This window comes from Echinops telfairi, unplaced genomic scaffold (genome assembly GCF_000313985.2).
Source record: "Echinops telfairi isolate 266 unplaced genomic scaffold, ASM31398v2 ScPeMD7_3533;HRSCAF=4204_0, whole genome shotgun sequence".
Taxonomy (NCBI): Eukaryota; Metazoa; Chordata; class Mammalia; order Afrosoricida; family Tenrecidae; genus Echinops; species Echinops telfairi.
Window position 1 is genome coordinate 17,107,690 of NW_022107431.1, and position 10,610 is coordinate 17,118,299.

The 10,610-nt window shown below is 46.3% G+C and overlaps 1 pseudogene; it reads left to right on the top strand.

Moving 5' to 3' along the window:
- Window positions 1–1,684: 1,684 nt before the first annotated feature.
- LOC101664636 lies at window positions 1,685–4,096 on the top strand (annotated as a pseudogene).
- Window positions 4,097–10,610: the final 6,514 nt, after the last annotated feature.

Below are 10,610 nucleotides of genomic sequence, written 5' to 3' on the forward strand. Positions count from 1 at the left end.
GGTGTTGGGGGGGGCAGGCATCTATGTGGACTGCTGGGGGTAGCACTCTCCAGGGCACTGTGTACTTCTTACTAATGTTCTGAGAAATCAGCACTGTTTTTAAAAAACTATATTATTGGCACATAACCCACATCATATAAATTCAATTGTTCAGTCATATCAAGAATATCACAATCAATCTAGAACATTTTCTTCTTTCTTGCACTCATATGCTCCCCAATCCTCCCTCCCTCAACCTCCCCTGCCATACGCCCAGGAAACCATTAATCCAGTTATTGTGTCTATAGATTTACCTATGAAGCCTGCACTTTTAATAGAAAATCTGCACCGAGACAGTCCAGTCTGACTTCCCCTTAATTCATCTCAAACCAGTACTTTGTATTTTGCATTCTGAATAACCGCCCTCTGTATCCAGGATGGTTCTAAACTCTAGAAAGGTAATTTTTAAAGAGAAAAGTCACTGATCACGGACATTAAACCTGCTCACATTGGGAATTTGTCATTTAATAGCGATTACTGTGCTAATGTTGGAGACAAGGAATTGTTCTCTGAGTCAAACCACAAACATAGGTAAAAGTCGGAGACTTGATTTGCCTGTGGTTTTCAGTAGTTAACAGTGAGGAACTCGGCTGTGGTGGCCAGTAAACCACCCCTTCGAGCTTTCATGCAGTCCCACCTCTTACCACCAGCCATGTTTGCAGCTGCTTTCAGCCAGGGGCCAAAGATGGACACCAGCAAGGGAGAGTCTGCACTAGGCAGCCTGCCTTACTTAGGCAATACAATAAACACATAGTAACAGTTCCTTTTGTCTTAAACGTAAAATGTATTTTACCCCAATCCTCTAAGAGGGTGCACTTTGTAATAACCCTGTGATTTCAAGTACCCATTGCTTGCCCGTGCAAAATGGGATATGGTCTCGCTTCCAGTCGAAGAAGCCCACAGGGGCACATTTGCCCTGTAGGGCTGTTAAGAGTCAGAATAAACCTGATGGCATAAGTGAGATTGAGGAAGGGAAACAGCTGAAGTCTGCATAAGGCATTGGCCTGGGATCAGCTTCCTTGTCACTTCTTCCTGTCTCACTTGGTACCCAGTTCCTAAACCACTAGAGTTTCCCTGTTGCACCTTGGGAAAGTTGGACAAGCACTGTGGTGCCAAGCTGTGACAATCAAAGGAGATAGGAGGGGACCTGCTGGAGATGCCCACCTTAAATCTCAATGAATCCAACAAAGGGACATGAATCACTTTTCCTACTTCCTTGCGCTCTCTGGGTCTCCAGATGTAACTCTGAGAACATAAAAAGCAATCGTGGATTTTCATTTTCCTAAGGGGAGGAGAGGGGAATCAGACGTTCCAAGTATTAAAAGTATCAAGAGCATTTTTACAAATTTTTCTTCTTTTTAACTTTAAAATATTTTTATATCAAGTGGGTTGCCGTTTTTATTAGCAATTAGAAACTCAAATTATAAAAATGCTTAAAATGCTAATAAATAAAATTAAGCATTTTACAGTGTTGATGTTACTGTTGTTAGGTGACCCACAGAGACCTCCTACACAACAAGGAAACACTGCCCCGTCCTGCGCCATTCCCACACTTCCTCTGCTTGAACCCAGTGTTGCAGCCACTGTGTCCACCCATCTAATTGAGGGCCTTCCTCTTCTTCACTGCCCCTCTACTTTACCAAGCATGATGTCCTTCTCCAAGGAAGGATCTCTCCTGACAGGTGGCTTCTACGAAGCACTCTGGCTGTCCTTCCAAGACACATCCGTTTGTTCTTCTCTCAGTGCGCATAGCCACTGAAATTTGGAGTCTGTGGTCACAGAAAACCTACCAGAGTTGGCAGTCTGAAACATCAAGAGCATTTTTTTTAATGGTGCAGAAGCCAAGTGAGAGGCTGATCGTTATTCTCAAGCACACAATCAGGTCACGTGCCAGAAGTACACATCAGATAACCAACTCTTCAAGAGAGTGCGTTTACAGAGAGGAATTTGTGAAACTAATAATGCATGTTTGTAAAGACTTAGCAAAAGACTTTCACTTTGCAAGAGGTTGTAGCATACGGAACCCAGTAGAACTACCCCCGGGTGTTTCCAAAGCTGTAAACCTTTCAGGAGCAGACAATCTCATCTTTCTCCTGCATGTAAGCTAGAAGGTTCAAACTGTTGACCCACCAGGACTCCTGGTGTTAGCAGACAATTCTTTTAAATAGTGTGCACCCTGAATGCTTCAAGCAAGGGTGGGCATCAGACTCCTCTGTGTCAGGGTGCACGCCACCCTCCTGTCCCCCACCTGGTCATCTTGGTTCTCTGTGTCCCCAGTGTGGTTATGAAGACCTTTGGCTGTGGCCTTTCCACAGTGCTGACAAAATCTGGCAGCAGTGGGATACTCTGCATAACTCAGCCCGTGTTTTCCAAATGGCCAAGGGATGATGTTAAACCGTACCTAGGTAAAAGAGCCATTCAAAGTTCAAGTTAAACCGCTCAATCTTGTGAACAGAGAGTAGGAAAAGCATGCTTATTCCTACTGCTTTCAGGTCCCATAACTAATCTTGACCATTTGCCACGCTGAGTGGTGGTTTCAGAGCAGGATACCACAGTTCTCGGAACAGGCTGTTGAAAGACTCCTTCCTAGTACCTGTGCAAGTGATGTATGCACTGAGAGCCACAGGTCAGCCGTTTGGAACCACCAGCGCTCTGAAGGAGAAAGATGGGGCTTTCTGCGCCCAGAAAGAATTACATTCTTGGAAACTCACAGGGTCATGACGAGTCGGCCTAGATTGGATTGCAGCGAGTGTGTTTGTGTGTGTGTTGTGTGCTATGTGAGTGAAGGAGCTCTGGTGGCATCGTGGTTATGCGTTAGGCTATAACTGCAAGGACAGCAGTTTGAAACCACCATGGGAGAAAGACGGGGCTTCCTGGTCCCATTAAGAATTACAATCCCGCCCTCTACCAGCGGCGATCGCACAGGAAGTTCTCGGCGCCCCAGCACGGATCTCTGGGCTTCCTGCCTCCGAAGCACAGCAGCCAGCATCGCAGGAAGGTGAAGAGCTTCCCCAAGGAGGACGCCTCCGAGCCAGTCCACCGTACGGCCTTCCTGGGCAACAAGACCGGCATGACCCACTTGGTGTATGAGGTCAACAGGCCAGGCTCCAGGTGAACAAGAAGGGAGTGGTGGAGGCGGTGACCATCGTGGAGACCCCTCCCAGGGTCATGGTGGGCTACGTGGAAACACCTCTCTGCCTCCGACCTTCAAGACGGTCTTTGCCAAACACAGCAATGAGTGCAAACGGTGGTTCTACAAGCACTGGCACAAGTCGAAGAAGCAGGCTTTCACCAAGTACTGCAAGACGTGGCAGGATGGCGAGGGAGAGAAGGACTTCAGCATGAAGAAGGCCTGCCTGGTCACCCGCGTCATTGCCCACACCCAGATGCGCCTGCTCCCCCTGCGCCAGAAGAAGGCGCACCTGATGGAGATCCAGGTGAACGGGCACTGTGGCCGAGAAGCTTTGCTGGGCCTGTGAGAAGCTGGAGCAGCAGGTGCCGGTGAACCAGTGTTCGGGCAGGACGAGGTGATTGACGTCATTGGGGTGACCAAGGGCAAAGGCTACAAAGAAGCCGCCCTGAAAGACCCACCGAAGGCCGCGCAAGGTGGCTTTTATTGGGGCCTGGCATCCCGCCCGTGTGGCCTTCTCGGTGGCCCGCACTGGGCAGAAAGGCTACCACCACCACACGGAGATCAACAAGAAGATCTACAAGATCGGTCAGGGCTACCTCATCAAGGATGGCAAGCTTATCAGAACAACGCCTCACCAACCATGATCTCTCTGACAAGAGCATCAACCCCCTGGGCGGCTTTGTCCACCGTGGTGACCATGACTTTGTCCTGCTGAAGGGCTGCATGGTGGGAACCAAGCGAGTGATCGCGCTGCGCAAGTCCCCACTGGTGCAGACCAAGCGTCAGGCCCTAGAGAAGACTGACCTCAAGGTCATCGACACCACCTCCAAGTGTGGCCACAGCCACCTCCAGACCGTGGAAGAGAAGAAAGCGTTCATGGCACCACTCAAGAAAGACCGAATTGCCAAGGAAGAAGGCGCATAACAGATGGCGTCGCTGGTGGCATCAGAATAAAGACTTCTTTTCCAGTGAGAAAAAAAAAAGAATGACAGTCCCAGAAACCCACAGGCAGTTGTACCCAGCTCTAAAGAGCCAGCATGATTTGGATCAGCTTGATGGTGGGGTTGGTTTTTTAAGTGATGTGAGTGAGGGTGGGTGTTCTTTCTTCGCTGCCCAGAAATAGGTCACCAAAGCTGGCCGCTTCCACTAACTAGTTGTTGTTAGGAAAATATCTTTCTTTAAAATATGTCGTTTATGTTAACATGTAATGGGTTTATTTTTATGTTTAATAAAGTAATGCATGTTTTTTAATTTCCTTTGGAATTTCATTTCTCACTTGATTTAATATCTAAAAAGGTAAATAGCAATATGTAAATCTATATGAGCCAAAGCTCAATAATTGGCGACTTCAATTTTTAAGAGTGATAAAGGGGTCCTGAGACCCAAAGGCATGAGAAACCCCTGCCCAAGAATATTGAAATCTGTTAGGCAATTACAACTTTGATTTAAAATCCATTTGGGAGCCCTGCCGGTCTGTGGCGATCTGGATGCCGGCCTTGCCAGGACTACACTGGAAATAAAGTGTTTGGGGCTCAGAAGGGGGCTGTGGACGGAGGCTTGTCTCTCCCTCATAGTACCAAGCGATTCCCTGGTTATGATTCAGAAAGTAAGGACTCCAATGCAGACGTGCATCAAAAACACATCCTGGGTCACTACCTAATGGAAGAGGATGAAGATGCTTACAAGAAACAATTTTCTCAATACATAACTCCTGACATGATGGAGGAGATGTATAAGTGGCACATGCCACTATACGAGAGAATCTGGCTTATGAGAAGAAGCCTAAGAGATACATTAAAAAGAGGTGGAATCGTCCCAAAACGTCTCTTGCCCAGAAGAAAGATCGGTTGGCTCAGAAGAAGGCACGCTTCCTCAGAGCTCAGGAGCGGATTGCAGAGAGCTAAACCAAACCATAATTTTTCATGGGGATGTATTACATAAATACAATAAACTATTTACCAAGCCAAAAAAATGCATTTGGGCTCATCTCTAGCTAAATTGAGCTATACTAAAAGTGATTATACTTCCTTCAGATTAATTTTACTAATCACAGCTTATTAAAAAAGCAATCTCTACTCTGGTGGGTTATTAGAAGCAAATTAGATTAGGCTTTGAACGTTGCTGGGTGTGACCATATTATGTTGGTTTTCTTAAAAGTTGATTGTGGCATGACGCCTGTAGAATTATCACTTTAATATCAGCTCTTTATTAGCCATAAGTCTCTGACCTGCTGCTCCTTGACACATAAAATGCCCCAGAACTGCCTCCTTCTGACCTCCACTTACATGCAGAAATTAAAAACTAATTTTAATATTAACCGAAGCAAACCCATTGCCCTGGAGTTGCATTCAACGTAGTGACCCAGTAAAAGTGCCCCACACGGTTTCCAAGGCTCAAATCTTTGCAGGAGCTGACCACTCCGTCCACCTCTTTCTCCCATGGAGCACCGCCATGCACCCCTCGGTTAGCAGCCAAACACTTAGCCACTGCACCCCAGGGTGCCCCAGCAAAGACACATCTGATGGAAAAAGACAAGTCTTTTACGAAGACAGTGCTTTGCAAAGTCAGTAATGGTGCTACTGATTAGTTTTTCAGTTGTCCCTCACACACACACCCTTTTTCTCATTGCTACATCTGAAGGTTGACTCAAATGATTTTAAGGAAAAGTTCCCTATCTTTGATAATGAAATAAGGTGCACTGCCTCGCTTTGAAATGCAGTTAGGGAAAGTCTTTGAAAGACCAGCCTCATTGAGGCTTACTTCATGGGCCCTCCCATATGAATTATTTATAATACTAATTGAAATAGCTGTTTATCATCTTGGTGAGTGGTCTAAACTACTTGACAGGATCCATCTTACTTGTGGGTAGAGCTTTTTCTGGTACTGATGTGTCCGCCCTGTGCCTTGTAGCACTCATTGATGCTGCAGTGGAATAAAACCTGGGACTTCTGGGGACGTTGAGTGCCCTCGAAATGGGTCGTCTAAGTGGTCGTTAGTAGCTTAGAAAAGCTATTATCTTTAAAAAGTGAATCATCAATTCCCCAACGCTGTTGTAGGCTCCTGCCCTTTGAAACTGAAAGCGGATGTGGGGCTGTGGACATGTTACCAGCAGACCATCATTCTGCGCCTGTCTCACCTCTGAAGGAGGGGCGCTTCAGGCTCTGAGAGATCAGCCAGTGTGGTTACAAACCTGCTGCTTGGCTGTCAGAAGCTGAGAGCGCCTGACCCCTAGCCAGTGTCCTGTGACAAACATTGGCCAAAGCTTTCGTCACCAGATAATTTAAAATACCACTTATATGAGGGGGCTTCAAAATGTCCGTGGGACAATTCATCATCTTTTCACTCCTTTTTCATACCAATTATGGAAAGCTTTTTTGTTTTTGTTTTAGCATGCCAACATGGATTTGCCTGCCAATCTCTGAATTTACTTAAAACATCCGACTTGGGGTGTGTGTGTGTATCCCCCCAAAAAATCAGTGGAGAAAAGTTCTGCTGGGCGGAGCTTTCATAGTATGACTTTGTCCCCCACTAGACAAGCATCGAGCAACTCCCTCTGAGTTAGTGCACCCCTGCACTAACCCACTTCCCAGTGCAGCACCTGGGAAGGCTCTCTGGTAACAGTGAATTTTTTTCATAAAAGCAGTTTCACTCGAACCTCTTTTTTTTTTTATTTTGATGGTCGATTTAAGTGAACAGCGTGTGGCTGTGAAATTTTGTTTCCTGCTCAGGAAAAATGCAGCAGAAACTGTTGTGATGTTGCACACAGCTTACAAGGACAGCGCTATGGGAAAAACTCAAGTGGATGAGTGGTTTTCCCATTTCAAAAAGGTGAAATGTCGATTGATGACAAACCTCGTTCTGGACTTCCGTTCAACTTTCCCAATGACTTGTGCATTTGGAGTTCATTCTACCAGGTTGGACTGTTAATCAAGCTTTCTATTTGGAGATTCTGAAAAAATTGCATAACAGTATGTGACCAAAATGGGCTGATTTGTGGCAGACGGTGGACTGGTTTTGCCACCATGACACTGCACTGCTCACGCGGCCATCTTGGTGCACCAGTTTTGGCAAAAAACAGCATGCCTTTCTTGCCCCGCACACCTGACTCACCTAACCTTTCTCCATGCAACTTCTTTTTGTTTCCAAGAATGGAGAGGGACATGAAAAGGCAGCAATTTGATGGCATAGAAGTGCAGAAAAAACAAGGGAGGTGCTGTCAGGCATCCAAACAGATGAGTTTGAAAAATGTGTCCAAGAATGGAATCACAGATTTGACAAATGTATTAAGTGTAATGGGAAGTACTTTGCAGGTGATACAGTTGTTTTGTAAAAAAAAAAAAAAAATTAAATACATAACTTTGAAAACAAGATATTTTTTTTTGGCCTGCGAGGGGGTGGGGGGAACTCCTCGTATATAAAGAGCTCATTTTGTTTATTAAAAGCTGCCCCACCCCCATGTCCATCTCTACTCTAGTTCCTATGTTCCCTAATGTAGGAAATTAGAATGATAGGGGAGGGGGTGTTCACTGTTGTTTAGTTTGTAATGCGCCCTGGTAGCATAATGGTTACCAGTTGGGCTGCTAACTGCAGAGTCATCAGTTCAAAACCACCAGCTGCTCAGTTCCTTGGGAGAAAGATGAGTGAGGCTTTCTGTTCTGGAGAGTGACAGTCTCAGAAACCCACAGGGGGCAGTTCTACCCTGTCCTAGAATAGGGTTGCTATGAGTCGGCATCGAATTGATAGCAATGAGGTTGGGTTTTGGTTTTTGGTTTTCTTTATTTAGTGTGAAGTGGTTGGGAATCTTGTATGTAGGTAGTCCGTTTCCCGTCTGATTGCCCTCGGTGAGAATGTCCAGGAATGGTGATGTAGTAGGAGGAACATGCAGTGTACCCAGCAGGCCAGGATTCCACCCTGACTTGTGTTTATTTACTACTTTAACTTCTCTGCACCATGGTAGAGTGATTCAAGGGTGGGGTTTCTAGAAGGAGATAAACCCGCTTCTCTGAAGGCTCTTGAACATAAATCAGCAGCAAGAGCTCGGAGCTCCGTATCTGCAGAACCAGGCTCTACGCTGTAGCGCCTATGGGGTGTCCTAGAACTATCGCCCATCTCATGCCCAACCCAGCTCTGGTTCTTTCCTAATTGTCAGCATGCATTCCCTCTCCTGGTGGAGCGAACCACCAGCTAGATATCTAGTGGTCATCTTGGACATTCTGAGCCCCTGGGCCTCCTGCGCCTAATTCGCCCATCTGTGATGGGACATCAGGACTGTTACAGGCAAGAAGAACCTTGCCTGCTAAAAGCACAGGGGACTTTAAGCACGTACTGATGATAATCTCCAAGTACATACAGCCTGTAGGATGGATTGTACCTCAATGTTTAGAAAACACCCCCCACCCCCACCCCAATCCACATAGCTAGACCAATAAACATCATGGTCAATGGAGAAAAGATTGAAGTTGTCAAGAATTTCATTTAACTCTCAGGTCCATGAGCAAGGTCCACGGAAGCACCAGTCAAGAAATCAAGCAGCGTATTGCACTAGGCAATTCTGTTGCAAAAGATCTCTAAAGCCTAATGAGCAAAGATGTGACATCGAGGGCTAAGGTGCTCCAGACCAAGCCATGATATTTCAGTCACCTCACATTCATTCAAAAGCTGGACAATGAATAAGGAAGACCAGAGAGGGGAAAGAAGGATGCATTTGAATTACGGGGTTGGTGAAGAATACAGAACAGACTGCATAACCCCGTGGCACAGTTGTTATGAATTGGGCTGCTAACTGCAAGGTCAGCAGTTTGAAAACACCAGCCACTCCTTGGGAAAAAGATGAGGCTTTCTCCTTCCTTTGTCAAGAGTTAGTCTTGAAAACTCACAGGGGCAGTTCTACCCTGTGCTACTGGGGCGCATGAGTCCGCATCGACTCACTGGCGGTGAGTTTGCCTGTGTTTGGTTTTTGCCAGCAAGAAGGAGGGGGCGCCAAAACCCACAAACTAACATCTATCAAGTCAATTCTGGGTTTTCATGATCTTATGGGGACAGGGTAGAACTGCCCTTTTGGGCTCTTGAGACTTTCAATCTTGTTAGGAACAGACCTGTGGAGAAACCTCAGACCTGGTGGTTAGCAGCCCAGGATGGCCTACTCCGCCACCTGGGCTTTTCTGGACTGCCAGAAGAACAAGCACATCGGTTTGGGGAGAAATCCAGCCAAATGGTCCATAGAAGTGCGGTTGGGGAGACATTGGGCGTGTGATCAGGAGTGACCAGTCTCTAGATAAGGCTTCATGCTTGGTAGAGGGCCAGTGAAGAAGAGGAGCCACCCTATCTATCAATAAGCTAGGTTGGCACAGTGGTTGCAACAATGGGCTTAACCTAACAATTGTCAGGATTGCGCAAAACGGCGAAGCATGTGCTTGCTTCTGATGTGCAGAGGGTCCCTGTGCGTCAGAACCTTCTCATCAGCACCTCATGGCAGCAAGAATATCTTTGGAATCCTGTCTATTTCCCTCCACCCACATCATCAGAACCTAGTCTCTCATCTCCTGGGGCCCACCACACTAGACCTCTGACAGGTATCCCTCATTGCTCTTCCCAGCGGTGGGTGCTTAAACTCATTCCCTCCCCTCCTGGCCCCTTTTCTCCTGAGAACTTTGCAACAAAGGCAAGTGCTGCCAGAAACACCTTGGATTCATTACAAGTTGACTTTGAATCCTTTTGGGGTCGTTGCGAGTTTCAGAAACATTTTACTGTTGCCAAATTTTTTCACAACTCCCACAAGGGACCTCGGCCCCCAGTTTAAAATTAGACTGTTTGGGACCACTGCATTATCCCTCCAGCAGGTGTGCCCACCCAGGCCCTGCCCCTCAACCAGCTGATGAGTTCTGCAGGTGCCACCAGCTGAGCATGCAGCTCAGGGGAGCTTCAAATAGTAGGTGCTAAGCAGAGGGTCAAGTTTTAAATGCCCTCCAGTGGTTTCTCAAGGCTTTTTTTTTTTTTAAGTTCCCTCTTTTTAACAGCTTTATGGACAACATAATACACGTACCATACAATTCAATGGTTTGAATACATATATCTATTTTTTTTATTAAGACTTTATTAGCTGGTGGTCAAGGGGCAGCTAGAGCCTAACTCACCCTCGAGCCAGAACGCATAAGGGGGGGTGGGGGGCGGGGAGTGGTGGTGTTTATACTTTGGGAAAAACAAGGTAAAAGGGCAGGTGACGTCATGCTATATGGAAGATGAGAATTTATAAAAATAAAACAGGTTTACCAGCAACATCAACACTTTCAAAAATAAATGCAAGGGCAGCAGTTAACAGAATGTACAGAAGGAATTACAGTAGTTACAAAGTGGACACACCTGAGCGTATTTTTTAAGAGTTGTACAGTCATCGCCACAATCAATTTTAGACCCTTGCTCTTAAGATAAAAACCAGGGC